Source organism: Jaculus jaculus, chromosome 7 (genome assembly GCF_020740685.1).
Source record: "Jaculus jaculus isolate mJacJac1 chromosome 7, mJacJac1.mat.Y.cur, whole genome shotgun sequence".
NCBI lineage: Eukaryota > Metazoa > Chordata > Mammalia > Rodentia > Dipodidae > Jaculus > Jaculus jaculus.
Window position 1 is genome coordinate 28,166,252 of NC_059108.1, and position 16,779 is coordinate 28,183,030.

A 16,779-nucleotide genomic window follows, 5' to 3' on the forward strand; every position below is an offset into this window, starting at 1 on the left:
CAATAACCAAAAAAAAAAAAAAAACCCAAAGAGAACAGCCAGGAGCAAGCAGTGACCTTCAGAGGCATGCCTGCAGCATCCTCCAACTTCTAGTTCTTAATAACCTATTAATCTATGAATCTCAGTGGATTAATCTCTTGATGAGGCTGTTACTGTTAGCCACTATCAGTGACAGGATTGAACTCTAGCAAAGTGCAATGCTTATGCCGGTATCTGAGTCACGTATGATGGTATTCCACCATTCAAAGTTCATCTAACATGGAGCACTGACTTTGAATGCGGGGCTGGGTTAGATCAAGGAAGAAGTGCAGGTGTTGTGGCAGAAGTGATATCCATCCTCTGCTCTACCATCTTTCCCTGAAGACTAAAAGCCAAAAATATACAACTTTCCTCCAGTCAGCTGCTCTTTGGTCTTATGCTTTGTGCCAGCAATAAGAAGGTAGCTACAAGTACTGAAATTCTAGAAGATAAATAAAAAGCTAGTCTGCTTCATCAACCAGTTTAGTTCTTTCCACTCACTGGTACAAAGGGCACCATATGGTCATCTGTTCTGTTCTATGAGGAGGCATCAGAGTTTGACAGCAGCAGAAAGCAGCAGCTATGCCAATAAGAACCAACCGTGACTGAAGGATATACACATGATAGTGAAAACAGATTCCTTCCTCCTATGGGGGAAATCAAGTGCAGGGAAGCATGGATTCAGGCTGGAGTACTGTATGGGATCACATGGGCATTATGGGAATGAGGTAGAGAGCAAGAAGAAAAGGAAGACCCTGAGCCTGCCTAGGTGGAGAAAGCAACTGAGAGGACCATGGTTCAGTTAACTTCAAAAACACCATGGAGATGAAAGCTGCTGTGTGCTTGGAGTGGGATGAACCCGAGCTTGGGGCAGAATAAAGGCTTCACTAAATGCCTTCACTAAGGGACAAGGTGTTTTGCTCATGGAAGTAGAAAGCACCTGCACAAGACATGGTCCTCTCATGAGAAACAGTGGCACATCAACATGATTTTCCATAGGGTTGGATCCTTGCCAGGGAAGATTGCCATATGTTCTTCAGGAGCATATGTAGGGAGTATGAGAAGCCATTCTAGAAGATTCGGATTTTTCTGTCAAGTTCACCTGCCCCCAAGCCCCCAGAGTCCAGTGAGGACTTGAGTGTGGATACTCACCTTCTAGGCTCAGTAGATCTTCCCAGCATCCTCTAAAGTGCCTGACTCTACTTGAAGAGAAAGCCTTGCATTTCAGGCTTGGGCTAGCCAGACTCAGTCATGTTTAGAATTGGGAAGTTGCTACAAGCACAAACAGCCTGAGACTAGGAAGCAAAGAAGGAAAATGGAACAACGAGTGGGCTGAGAGCCTCTTCTGGTGAGGAGGAAGAGAGTGATTCATCCCTTGCAGCTGCTTCTTGACCTTGGTTCACCTCCAGAGTGGCTCAGTAGCAGAGACCCTGACTCAGAGAGATTCCGTGTCAGGGTTTATTTAGCCTTGGGAAGCCACAGCCTCTGCAGACAGTAGTGTGAGTGCTTGACAAGAACAACCTGAAATTTTCTAAGTGCTTATTTGTCTATGGACAAATGATGGTATGTCTTGTCTGCTCCTGCTGTATCTTATGATTGTACTATTACATGAAATCCTTCTATACTTATAAGAAGCCAGAGATGATTTACAAACAAGCCTCACTTTAGAAATCACCCTCTGTTCTTGTGAGTGGCTATATTTCACCCTTGAGGGACAGTAATCCATGTGATTATTACAGGAGCCAGGCATCCTGGCTCCCTGTGCACATCTTATGATTCTTTGCTCCTTGTGCATCCCCCTTCCTTGCCCAGAAAGTTCCAGACAGATGCTTTTCAGAGGATGGCACCAAACCATAAAAGAAGCTTCTTTGTCACTAAAGAAGTAGGAGACTCTTGCCACCTAAAAACAGCCCTCCTCCCCTGCCGTCTTTCAGCTTCCTGATGGAGTATGAAACAGAAATCCCCATGAAGGGAATGCTGAGCTAATTTATGTCTTAGTTCAAGTAGCTTTTTAGAATAACTAAACACACACAAACAAAAAAATTATGAAGGTAATACTGAGAGTTCCCACATGCCCCATGTCTCCCTTCCTGTACTGCTGTACTGGTGACATCTACTGCCACTATTTTTTGTTTGTTTGTTGGGTTTGGTTTTATGGGTTTTTGAGCTGGAGTCTCACTCTAACTCAGACTGACCTGGAACTTACTCTGTAGCCTCAGGCTAGACTCAAGCTTATGGTGATTCTCCCACCTCAGGCTCCTGATGTCACTGTGGTATTTGTGTCACAATTGACAAATCAGCACAGATCACGACTGTGAACTAAGCAATGTTTATATCTTATTCTGACTTCCTTCATTCTTGTATGTGTCTTTTTTTTCTATTCACGTGTCCTATACAGGACTCCACATGAATTAGTTGCCTTTGCATTGCTGTGACTAAAATAGCTAATAGAAACAACCAAAGAGAAAAAGGATTTATTTTGGCTCATAGTTTTGGAGCATTTTGATTCATTCTATCAGGAGAAGGAATGGTGGAGCAGTTCTGTCCTTAGTGGGGGGAGCATGAAATGTGGGCACTTTATATACTTGTAGAACATTGTCCAAACCTGCTCTGGTTTTTGGTTACTTAACTTGCTCCATATTTGGCCAACACAGCTTTCTCCATTGTATCTTGTGCCTCCTAGCCCATGACTGATAGGCGAGTTTCTTGATTTGGTTTCCTGTAGGCCCATTTCTCACTTGCTGGCACTGCAAATTTCCTCAGACTCAGTACCCTTGGTCTGCTTCAGCCTCTGAATCCCTAGTTCCGCAGGAGGTGCAGACTTTCGCTGCAGAATGTTATAACGCCCCAGGACTTGGGCACAGGGTGTGCTTACTGCTGTTAGGGTGCTATTGTTTCTAGGGCCTCTCTGGTATCAGCTCAAGAAAATATATACCTGTATAGGAGCTATACATGTGTGCACACGTACACTTCCTAAGTTTCTTTTTGTACATTATTATTAAATATGGGACTTCCTCAATCTAGAGAGGAATGCAGGGTGAGGTAGAAAATGGAGTAGCAACACCATGGCTACTATTCTGGGAACTGTAAAGTATTTCTCCCAACCAGAACTCACACTGGGCTTTGCAGAGAAGGCATGTCTGTAACTTATAAATAGCCTCAAAGACCTAATTACCACAGTGTTAGGATGTTCCGAGGCACTGATTTCTAAGCCTCATATTGAAGTCCATGGAAACATACGCACTGGCCTTGGCTTTAGCAGTGCCATACTTTTCTGGATTGCTCCCGTAGCCACTGTGCCAGGGATCAGAGGAAAGGAACATTGGATTATCTCACACTTCTGCCTCCAAAGCTGCCCTATATATTGGTCTGTGGGTAACCATAATCTTCTTACTCTTGTAACTCCTTGCATCATGATGCAGAAATCAGTATGCACCTGATATTCTTTGTAAGAACTCAAGTTGTTGGCAAAACGACTTCCCTTTCGAAGGAGGTGAATTTAGTTGAGCCCGACTTTATAAAATTATCTAACAGGATGCAGTAGACCAATCCACGAGGAGCCTTTCCTACAACTCTAGATCCCCATGTAATACTGACTTATTGGCCATACTTTTCATATGGAACTGCATTGATTCACTTATTCATCAGTACTGAAGATGGACTTCAGGGCCTCACTCTACACTTGAACGACAACCATAGCCCCTTAGCAGAGCCTAGCATCAAGGCTCCAAGCTCTGTCACATGAAACTCACTCTTCTCCCAATTACAGCACTGTCCCTCACTAGCCAAAGCCTCTTCCCAACTTAGCAATGGCACTAATCATATTGCTAGGAGTATAGATGATGGGCATAGGCTCACAGTTCCAGCAGCCCCCTTTGTGCCTTGTGCACTTGATCTTCTTGGGCAATCTTCTCTTCCTTTTGTCTCACTAGTAACTTTGCAATGCACTGCTTTATCTCCTGGTCCCAGCATCAAGAAAGGAACCTTTGGAGAAAATCCAGTTGTGTAGGCTTTAATGACACTCAGTGAAATATATGTTTATTTAGGGAGAAGATGTGTGACTATGTGCCCTGAGATCCCCAGGTAAGTGTGGTTGTCTAAAAACAGCCTTCTTAGCCTGCACCTTTCATGAGCGCCTCACTGCTTTGCTGTCTGTGCGTCTCATCACCATCCTCCCTCCCACCAGTGAGCAGCCTGTCTTAGGGGTGAATGCCTTTGTCTTCTGTGCATGCCCTGAAAAAAGTTGCCTTTGTTGTGACTAGGATGGTCAGGTCTTTTTTCAGAAGCTCACTTATTTGATTGATGGGTGGATTTGTAAGTTATTTGTGAACTAGATTGTTTCTATTTCTGATGTGAGTTGCTGTTGCTACAGGCTACATACTTTCTCAACCACTGTTTCTAGTTGATAACCTAGGCCAAGAAAGTAAACTGCTCTGCTGTAAGGTCTACTTCTTTTTTTCAGATGTATTCATGGTCAGAACCCAACACTGGGCATTTACCCCAAACATTCAATTACTTTACTCAGAGGCATAACACGTCAGCAACTTTGTGCAAAGGCTTCTCATGGGGAGTCTTCTTTAGGATTCTTTTTCTAGAGGGAAATACACACACACACACACACACACACACACACACACACACGCATGCATGAGCATATGGTCCTTTAGTCAATCATTCTGTGTCTCCCAAAAGTTCAAGGGATATATATTGAATAATAAGAGGTCCTGGAAAATTTTAAGTTAATGACTACATTGAATGTGGTGACTTGGTGTTCTCAGTGACTAGAGTCTGATCAATAAAGTTATTCTCACTGTATATTTTAACTTAAAGCATAAAGAGACAAATGTCATGAGAGTTTGGAGGACCAGAACTGTGCCTGTACAATTAGCAGTAGAAATGCTGAGTTTCTCTATTTACCCATGCAGTTTTCATGTGCGGTGAAATATATAGATATTACTTTGTTTGTTAAAATTTTTTATTTACTTACTGGCCCTTGGCTTCCCACCAGGAATAGATGGTAAGACCCTATTGCTGAAGACTCGACATACTTGGACTGCACGGACAATGAGAAATCCTGCTGGAACTGAGATGATAACCTCCTCCATATAGACCAGCTGAAAGAAACCTGGAAGAAGCCATTCTACATGCAGTTCAATGAGAGAGAAAGAAATCACCAGTGAAGATACTCAACAGTGGACACTGCAAGCCCTATATTTGGCCAGCGAGGCCAAATGAGCCAAGGGGTACAATAGTGGTACATCTGTCATGGTGGAAACCAACTGCCCTCTAATTGGACTAGAGGCTCACTCCATGGGAGGGAATATATCCCTGATACTGATAATGTACAACAGGTGTAGTCATGAGCCCTAGGGGTGTAACGTCTGCTGCTGTCTGGCTAAATGTATATACTGTGCTCATCAAACTGCCCAGTAAGCACTTCTCTTAAAGTTCATACCCATATATTAATGCTACTCCCACTTTTGATAGAGAATCCTCTCTTTTCAGATGGCAGTCACCTTGGGATGACTCAGAAGGCATCATGGTGCTGGAAAGAAGTGACAGGAGTGCTCAGCACTGCAATATCTCTATCACACCTTCCAAGGTTCAGAGTCTATTGCGGAAGAGGTGGCAGAAAGAATGTAACAGCCAAAGGAAGGGTAGGGCTCCTTACAATGTGCTCGCCCCAGACACAAAATGGCCTGGATGTCCATGATCTCACGGCGCTTGATACTACCTACACGAGACCATCATAATATAAGGAAAAGATCATGACATCAACAAAAAAAGAGAGACTGATTGAGAGGGGGAGGGGATATGATGGAGAATGGACTTTCAAAGGGGAAAGTGGGGGGAGGGAGGGCATTAACATGGGATATTGTTTACAGTCATGGAACTTGTTAATTAAAAAATTTATTAATTTTCAAGCAGAGAGAGAGAGAGAGAGAGCAGGCATGTTAAGTCCTCCAACTGTTTGTTGCAAATCATCTGTAGATATATGTACCTCTTTGTACATCTGACTTTATGTGGGTACTAGGGAATCAAATTCGGATTGTTAGGCTTTTCAGGCAAGTGCCTTAGCAACTGAGCCCTTTCTACAGCCTCTATATCTCTGTGTTGTTTTTTAATGTTTTGTTTATTTGAGAGAGAAAGAGAAAGAAGCAAATAGATTGGGTATGCCAGGGCCACTAGCCACTGCTAATAAACTCCAGATGTATGTGAATCAAACCTGGGTCCTTAGGCTTACAGGCAAGTACATTAATCTCTCTCCAGCCCTTTTTTTCTTTGTTTTAAAACCTAATGTTTATTTTGTACTTAACTAGTTCTATGGTGTCTGAAAATTAAAATTTTAAATTATGTAATTGTCATCTCAGTAATCCTAGATGAATGCTTAATTAAAAACAGTGTGGTTTTACTTATTATTGATTAATTGATTAAAATAAGATCTTGCTAAGCAGCCCAGGATAGCATCAGATTCATGGCATTCCTCCTTCCTCAACTTCCCAAGTGTTGGGATTTGGACACTGCTGCAGTCAGCTTTGTGTTGCTAGCAGAAAACACCTGACCAAGAACAGCTGGTGGGAGAAAAGGGTTTATTTTGGCTTACAGACTTGAGGGGATGCTCCATGATGGCAGCAGGGAAAACAATAGCATGAGCAAAGGGTGTACATCACCTCCTGGACAACATAAAGTGGACAACAGCAACAACAGAGTGTGTCAAACACTGGCAAGTGGAAGCTAGCTATAATATCCATAAGTCTTTCCCCAGCAATACATCACTTCCAGAAGGATCCACCTCCCAAACCGCCAACAGCTAGAGACCTAGCATTTAGAACACATAAGTTTATAAGGGACATCTGAATCAATACACATTCTTCCCCTGGTACCCATAAACTGATAACTATCCACAATGTAAAATGAAATGTATTCAGTAAAAAATTAAAAGACCTTATAGTTTTCATCAATCCCAGTGCTAATCAAATATCCCCATTGTCCAAGGTCTTTTAACTGAGCTGTAATACTCCCCCCCAAAAAATGCACAAAATAGATATTCATACTGCAAAAGATGGCACTGGGCATAGGAAACACATAGTCAATGCAAGATTTAAAACAAACAGGACAATAACCAAACTCTGTATCTCTAAGTCTTACAACTCTAACCAGTGATACATTTCCAAGTCCTATAATCAGTGATGAGTCTCTGGAGTTCCAGTTCCTCCCCTCCAGCTAGGCTACTCACAATTCTTTTTTTTTTTTTTAATTATTTATTTATTTATTTGAGAGCGACAGACACAGAGAGAAAGACAGATAGAGGGAGAGAGAGAGAATGGGCACGCCAGGGCTTCCAGCCCCTGCAAACGAACTCCAGACGCGTGCACCCCCTTGTGCATCTGGCTAAGGTGGGACCTGGGGAACCGAGCCTCAAACCAGGGTCCTTAGGCTTCACAGGCAAGCGCTTAACCACTAAGCCATCTCTCCAGCCCACAATTCTTGAAAGCTTCATCTGGTGCCGGCTCTCCTTGGCAGCCATCCCATAATCTTTATATCTCAAATGGGTCTCCACTGCAACCCACAGCTCATCCACATGGCTCCCATAGGTAGGTAATCCACACTGCCCATGCCCATTTTCACAACACAATACCATGTATCAAATTTTATGACACCCTCTTTTCTGCATTTGTTATACTCCATAGTACCAGGTGGGCTACCAATTTGTTAATAAAAAGGGGGAATAAAGCAGACTTTGAAGAACAGAACACTCTTTCAGCATTCAGGTCGCTTACTTCAAAAGAGTCTACATTCTTCCTGCTGTCTCAATGAAGATCAGCTGGCCCAATCTCAATGGTGGTAATCTCTCAAGCAATTACAAGATGAATGGGCAGTAGTTTCAGCCCAAAGAGTGCCATATCCTTGTGCTTACACAAGTTAATTTCTAAACAGTGCAACTTTGCTCAAGTTCTCAGGACACAGACAGGCAGAACACAGGAAGCCTCTCACACAAACTCTTTCTAGACAGTCCTGATAAAGATTTTTCTCACCCTCATAAACCAAACCTCACATTCCATAGTTATTACTGTACTCAGGTCTTTCAACTTGTACCAGAATAGTCTATCAAGCTGTACTTAGAGCAATGTAAAGAGTCTCTTTGGCCAAGTTTTCTAATCGATCCATATTCCTCCTACAAAGCAGTTCTAAAAGCCAAATCCACACAGTCAGTTTTCTACCAGTAACAACCCTGTTTCTTGGTACCAAATTTAACTGTTGCAGTCAGCTTCGCATTTGCTAGCAGAAAACACCCAATCAGCAGCTTGAAGGAAGAGAACAGGGTTTATTTTGACTTACAGACTTGAGGGGAAGCTCCATGATGGCAGGGAAAAACAATGGCATGAGCAGAAAGTAGACATCGCCTCCTGGCCAACATAAGGTAGACACCAGCAACAGTACAGTGTATCAAACACTGGCAAGAGGAAGCTGCCTATAACATCTTTAATCTTGCTCCCAATAATACATTACCTCCAGAAGGATCCACTTACCAAATTTCTACAATCTGGGGACATAGTACTCAGAACACATAAATTTAAGGGGGGTACCTGAATCAAACCACCATAGATACTACAACTTGATGAAGCAATTTCATTTTAATATTCATTTAGTTATTTGACAGAGAAAGAAGGGGGAGAAAGAGGGAGAGAATGGGCATGTCAGGGCCTCCAGCTACTGCAAATGAGCTCCAGATGCATGTATCCCCTTGTGCATCTGGCTAATGTGGGTCCTGGGAAATCGAACCTGGGTCCTTTGGTTTTGCAGGCAAACACCTTAACCCTTAAGCCATCCCTCCAGCTCAGCAATTTCATTTCAATAAACAAATGCAAAGACATTTTAAAGTTATGTTTTGTTCTTGGAATATATGTACCTCTTTAAAGATCGATTAGATTCTTAGAAGAAATATTGCAATGAGTCACAAAACAGAAGCCATATAATGAGATAATTACATGTGAAAGAAAAAATTCTCAACCTTGTACTACCATAGTCAGAATTTGATTCTACATATTTGTATACTGAATATATTTAATAAACTTCCTTTAGCCTAAATATCAATCTTATAAGAGATTCTGCATACAAAGGATATGAAGCATATTCAGTGAACTAATATGTTAAGTTCAGAGTTCAACTGAATTTTATTTGGTAACTCTATTGTATATTTTATGTATATATTTTCTTCAAAATTGTTGATCAGGGCTGGAGAGATGGCTTAGCAGTTAAGTGCTTGCCTGTGAAGCCTAAGGACCTGGGTTCGAGACTCGTTTCCCCAGGACCCACATTAGCCAGATGCACAAGGGGGCGCAGGCATCTGGAGTTCGCTTGCAGTGGCTGGAGGCCCGGGTGCACCCATTCTCTCTATTTCTCTCTATCTGACTCTTTTTCTGTCTGTTGCTGTCAGATAAATAAATAAACAAAATTGTTGATCAGTAAAATTTTAAATCAATATGAAATGAATAACTCTTTGCAGCCTGGCCACTAAATGCAGTTTCTTTACTCCAAGGTATGTGTGCCAGGACAAGGGAAATTGGGTAAGATATTTCACTGTCTGTAGCAGTTGCTTCTCATTGCTGGGATAAAATACCCCACCAGAAGCAGCTTATGAAAGGAAAGGGTTTATTCCAGGTATAAGGTTTTGAGATGAAGTTTCATCTCAGGGAAAACTAGCGGGGAGGAAACACCTAGGAGTGACATTGCCACATATCAGCAGGGAGAAATTAGAGAAGTGGGCTGAGCTAGTACTGGCAAACTGGGCTGAACTATTAAATCTTAAAGCCCACTACCAGAGACATGTCCTGTCCAAGGCTCTACTTCCCAAAGACCTTACACAGCTGGGGCTTAATCCAAAACACTGAAGCTATAGGAAACATTTTACTTTCAAACTTCTATACTATCTTACCCATTTCTCCTTCAAAAGGTAGGGAAAAGGAGACTCCTTTAAAAAAAAAAAATAGTTTCAGATATATATTTTTAAATTTATTTATTTATTTATTTATTTGAGAGCGACAGACACAGAGAGAAAGACAGATAGAGGGAGAGAGAGAGAATGGGCGCGCCAGGGCTTCCAGCCTCTGCAAACGAACTCCAGACGTGTGCGCCCCCTTGTGCATCTGGCTAACGTGGGACCTGGGGAACCAAGCCTGGAACTGGGGTCCTTAGGCTTCACAGGCAAGTGCTTAACCGCTAAGCCATCTCTCCAGCCCGCCCCCCCCCTTTTTTTTTTACGGTAGGGGCTCATTCTCACTCAGGCTGACCTGGAATTCGCTATGTAGTCTCAGGGTGGCCTCGAACTCACAGTGATTCTAGTACCTCTGTCTCTCAAGTGCTGGGATTAAAGGCATATGCCACCATGCCAGGCAAAAATCTTTGTAAAATAAAATTATTTTCATTATTGAAAATTACTTTTGTTCACAAAAAGATGTGAAAGTTTTCTCTATATATGTGGTTTTTTCATATTATTGTGATTACACTTTATAATGAAATGTAACAGAATGAGCAATAGTCATATATTATTATTAATAAAATTCACACTTTATTTTATTTTATTTTATTTTTAGCTTTTGCTTAATGTCCTTTTTCTACCCCAGAATCCCATCCAAGATGCCATGTTCTGTGTAGTTGACATTTCCTTTCACACAACAGTGGAAGGTAACCATTTATTTGACATTTCTTACTTTTGGTAATCTGTAACCATTTTGAGGAATTCTGGCAGGTTTTGGTGTTAGGCCCCTTCCTTAAAGTGTATCTGACTATTTTTTTCACAGTCCCATTATATCCATGAGTGTTGGGGAGGGAGGCCATAGCGTGAGTTGGCAGTCTCATCTCATCGTGTCGAGGGTTAGTACTAACAGAGTGATTCCTGCTGGGTTGGCAGAGCGGGGCTTTGCTTGGTCTGGTCTGCCCCACTGCAAGACTACTCTTTTCCACTCTGTCCTCACTGTCCTCCTTCAAACATCACTCTGTTCAGCCACATGCAGGATAGGCAGTATACTCCCTCACTTGAAGGAGGAAGTATCTGAGTCATGTGCACGTAAGTTGCCTGCATCAGATATCTAAATCATTTACTGATGCAACTATGGCCTTGTGAATATTTGTTTTGTACTCTGAGAAATAGCATTTTATTCATCTTGTTGCTCAACTTAGAACCAAAATATTTTATTTCATTGCTTTGATATGTTCCTTGTTGTTGTTGTTAAAATACATTTTCTTAAAGTTAATCAATATGTACAAAAATTTTCTAAAGGTAATTTTAAGAATCTAGTTAGGAATTATTGTTTAATTTTCTTTTTCTGTTATATTTATTTTATAGGCTCTAACCACATCAGAAACTTACAAGGTCAAATGGAGTTACATTTTCTTAGGGTCAAAATGTCTACAAAAATTAATTGTACTGAATATTTTCACTGATGAACACTCTTTCATACCCTTCATAAATTGTTCATAGATATTTAAGAAGTATTTATTAATTATATGACTAAAGTTTTTAATCTGGGGCTGGAGAGATGGTCTAGCAGTTAAGGTGCTTGCCTGCAAAGCCTAATGACTTGGGTTTGATTTCCCAGTACCCCTGTAAAGCCAGATGCACAAAGTGGTACATGCATCTGGATTTTGTCTACAGTGGCAAGAGGCTCTGGTGAACCCATTCTCTCTCCCCACCCCATCTTTAAAACTAAATAAATAAATAAATTTCTTAATCTGATTTGTTGTTAATAGGCACATCATTTTAAAACAAATCTATCTGGTAAAGAACATAAGCTTTATGACAGATAAGTGTGCTAGGTAATAAACATAATTTTAATGGAAGGTGTTAGGAGCAGTTAATCTTTCAGGTATCAAAGAGTAAAATACAGGAATATCACTACTCTTTTTAAGAGAGAAAAAAAAATCTCAAAAACTGGATTAAATATACATGTAGAAATCTTTTTAAGCCTTGGAAGAGCTAATGAATCACACACATGAGAGGGGAACTGAAATCTCATAGACAGGACACAGCTGGGGACCTGGGCAATGAGACTGAGTGGTATTGTTACCCTCGGAGTATTTGTTTAACCCAGGCAAGAGAATGTGAACATGTTAAGCTTTTCCCTGGCAAAAGACTGTTGCAGAATGTGGAGGAGCCTTAGAGTCTGAGAATCCAGTGAAACCAGAGACGAAGTTGGAGTTGAAAGGCCAGTCTGTTAGTGAGAAGTAGTTTAAAGAAACCCATGACAGTGACATTGCAGGGAAAACAGATAGTTCTGGAAAAATTAAATGAAAGTGGCAACCCAGAATCATATTAAACAGGTAACTCAGAAAGGTCAAAACTACATGTTTTCTCTCATAGTGAATCCTATCTTGCATGTATATAAGGGGGAGTAAATATTGGTAAAACTTAAAAAGTTAGAAAGGAGAAAAAGACAAGATAAAAAGAGGTGATGAACAAATGGGTTGAGGATAGGCAAAAGGGACACAAGTAACATGTAAGACACACAGGTAACTAACACAGACTAAGTACAAGGAAAGATGCACTGAGAACCAAATATAATGTAGAAAATTTATCTAGAAAAAAACTACCTTCTTCAAAATGCAAATGATAAAATTATTACAAAAGATTTTTCTTTAGTATTTAAATAGTATATTTGAAGTGCTAAAAAAAAAACCCAAAACACAAGGGAGATGGCTCAGTGGATGAAACATGCATGCAAATATAAGGAGCAGAATTCCAGTCCCAGTACCCATGTAAATGTTGGGTTTGTGTAGCAGCTGATCTGTAATCCAACACCCATGGAGGCAGAGACCAAGGATTCCCAGGGCCAGCTGTACAACTAGACTAGCTAAATTTGAGAGCTTTGGGTTCAACTCAGAGACAGTGTCACAGTAACTAGACAGGATGTGAACCTTTGTTATATGTGTGAGTGTGCGCACACACATACATGTGCAGCCACATGTATTTATGCATGCATACCATGCATGCACACTGCAAACACATATGCACAAAATAACTTGCAGTCTAGAATTACATATCTCCCAAAATATCCTTCAATGATGAATGCAAAAATATGCAACTTTCAGACATAACAAAATGTGGGGACTGTGTTGGCATATAAACTAGATTCCTCAAGGAGGAGAACATGGCTCAGAGAGAAACAGGACAATGCAAGAAAGAATGAGAGATGAAGTATAAGGGTAAATGTTAATTTATTTTACAAAATGATAAAAATAGGTCATTCTGGGATATATACAAAATAATGGAGCTTAAAGGCAAAACAATAGACCAGAGGAAGGCAAAGGATTTATTTAAATACTATCAGGTAGTAAAAAGTCAATAGAACATGATATCTGAGAGGAAGTTAATCTTGAAAAAATAATAAATAAACATTTAATTGAAAGGAAAACTATTACATAATTGATTCGCACAAATAAAGAATGATGACATAGAACAACACATATACAGATTGGGTCAAAGAGAAAAAAATAAGATGATATATGAAAAACCAAATATAACAGTCATTGCATAAAATGGAATACATAAAATGTTACGGTAAAAAGTGTATGACTCTGGGTCTGGGGTGTAGTACCATGGAACAGTGCTTGCCTCGCATGAGAAGGCCTTGGGCTCAATGCCCAGCCCTGCAAAAGCAAAGTCCAGGGTTCTTCAAGTGGATAAGAGAAGTACAACTTAACTGCATTTCCTTATAGAAAAATTATGTCACCGTCACACAAGTGTACAAATGTTTGTCAATGAAGGAATGAAGCAAGGATGTACCATATCGGTGATAGCAGGAGGAGATCCCCTACCTTTACCACAGCTGGCACAGCTGACTGCAGCAGTCAGCTTTGCATCACTGCAAAAGGCTACTACCTAGGAAAATGAGAAGTCCATTTTAACTCACAGTTCTGGCAATCCAGGTCTATCATGGATTTATGGACTTGCATCATGAGTTTGGACTTCTGGGCAGCACCTCACATCAGGGCAAGAGTATGATGGAGTGAGTATTCACATGATGAGCTAGGCAACAGAGAAAGGGAGAACTGGCCGCACTTCAACTCAGCATTTTCTCTTAAACATTCACAGCACATTTTACCATCACCACCCAAGGACTGCCCTGTAGTAAACATGCAACTACGGGGGATATGCATGCAAATCAAAGCACAGAGTTTAAGGCAAAAGACATGAACAATAAGGATGTTATGATAAATAAGAAAATAGCAATTCTAAATATTCAAAATAAACACTTTAAATATATAAATTATATGTTATGAACAAACAGTGACAAATAAAGTATAAAATAAATGAACATAAGGAAAACATGATGGAAGTAAAAAAAAAATGGAGAAAAGCTTAATTTTTAAGTGGGAGAGTTTAGCACATCCTCTCTCCAGATAACAAAAGAAGAAAATAAAGATAGGACTACAGGGACAGATTTGGCCTAATTGCAACATTATAAAATACTACAACTGGCAGTGACTAAATGAAATTTATTTACAACAGCATGAATCATATTACCAAAATAATTCATAACTAAATAAGAGTAGGAGTAAATTGGATATTAATAACCTAAATAAAAATAGAATTTGGTAAAATTCATCTAGTATGTAAGCAACAAATCAAATATTATAGAATAACACATCTTCTACAGTTCAATAGACAGCCTCTTAGCAGCTTTGGTAGACCAGGATTAGAAGGAAATTTCCTTGATTTAATGAAAAGTGTCTAAAAATGTCTTCTACATCCAATGATGAATAATTGAGGGTTTGCTTCTTGAATGTGGGAAGGAAACATGGCTTTTCTACACCATTTCTATCCATCATGTTACAAAGAAGGATAGAGGGGGATTTTGTAATGATTTAAAAGGATGTGCAGAGACAAGGATTGTGTAGACAAAAAATCTCAAGATCTGTGGACAAATATTAACATCCATAAGTAAACATGGCAAAAATCCTCTAATAAAACATCAGTATAAGAATCAATAACCAACAAAAATAAAATTTTAAATTATTGTGTGCTATAGTATAAAGGTAAATAGGAATAAATCTAGCAGATGATGTGCAAGACCTCCCTGTCAACTGAGAAAGCATAATTGAAAGCAGTTTATGGGCTGGGGACATGGCTTAGCCATTAAGGCACTTGCCTGCAAAGTCAAAGGACCTAGGTTCAATTCCCAGGACACACGTATGCCAGATGCATAAGATGGTGCATGTGTCTAAAGGTCGTTTGCAGTGACTAGAGGACCTGGCATGCCCATTCTCTCTCTATCTCTCTCTCACTCACCCTCTCTCAAATAAACAAATAAAAATACAAAAAAAATTAAGACACAATTAAACACCTAACCATGTCTGGAAAGAGAAGCATGTGCGTCTAGATTGTTTGTACACACTCAATGCAATCCCAAACAGCTCAACAAATTCTGCAAAAGTTTACAAAAGTCATTAGAAAATTTATGTAAAATAGACAAAGGCCATGGATAGCCATGGTAAGTCCGAGAAAGAAAAATAGCTGAAGGACTTACACAGTTGACAGGAGACCAAGAAAATGGCTAGAACTTCAGTAAGAAGGCCTCATACTCTATGGTGGGAATGCAAATTTTACAGTTTAAAAATACTTGAGAGTATGGAATCAGAGCCTGCAATATGCAACTCTAAGTGGATGAAGTTATTAAACAGGTAAAATGAACACGAGGTGTTATAAATCATGACAGTGGTCATTTTGTGGGATAACAATAGTTGACAGAACATGAGAGAATTTTGTGAGTGTGTCTAAAGTCTATTCCCTAACCCTTGAAGTGGGGCATAGCCACCTTGCCATTGCTAAACCTTGATCGAGTGCCACAGCTCACTAATAATTTCTCTAGAGTTCAGGGAGGAGGGATATAAGAAATGTGTCTTGAAGGAAAATAGACTACTTCAGGAGATGTGCTGAGAAAACCGATGGCACCAACAGCAGATGTGATTGGCTGCACTTCGGCAACTGAGTGGATCTGCCTGCCCTGCCGTAGAAGAGGCGGCAGCAAGTACTTCTGTGGGCTCAGAGCCAAGCCCAGATAAGCCGTGGCAGAACTCTGTCCAATTCCTTAATGCAAAAGTATAGCATTCATTGTAAAGGCTAATTTTCACCATCCTCTTAAGTCTCTGTTGGGCTGGGATCTTTTCTTCACTTTGCTCTGCATTGACTAATCCTTGCAAACAACTGAAAGCAATCTTACAGAAGCATGAAATGAGTTTTCACGCATTTTCATCTCTACGACGGGCTTCAGAATTGTTTGTGGGACTGAATACATGGCCTGCTCATTCTTTTTCAAGCTCCTCTGTGCCTGGACATTAACTTTAGTGCATCTTATATGCTGTCCCCAAAATAATGTTAACATGTCACTGCAAAACAATGTACATCTGTCAGGTTATATAATTTCCTATCCATTGCCAACTACAAACTGTGTTATTATGCTTATCCTAAAGCATTTCTTTGTTTTCTTGATAGGCTATGTCATTCATTTTTATAATAGTTTATTATGATTTGTTATTTAACAATTGTATGTTCCATGTCTCCTGTATACGTATGTATGTATTATGAATGAATGGTTATGTATATATAAATATATGTATACATATGTATATATATGTGTGTATGTGGGTAAGTGTATATATTCAAGAATACTAATGAAATACCCTTTCTCTATCTCTTACTCTACTCCTTCTTCCCTGGGTCTTTTGGGGTTGACTGACCACTAAATCATCTCTCCCACAATC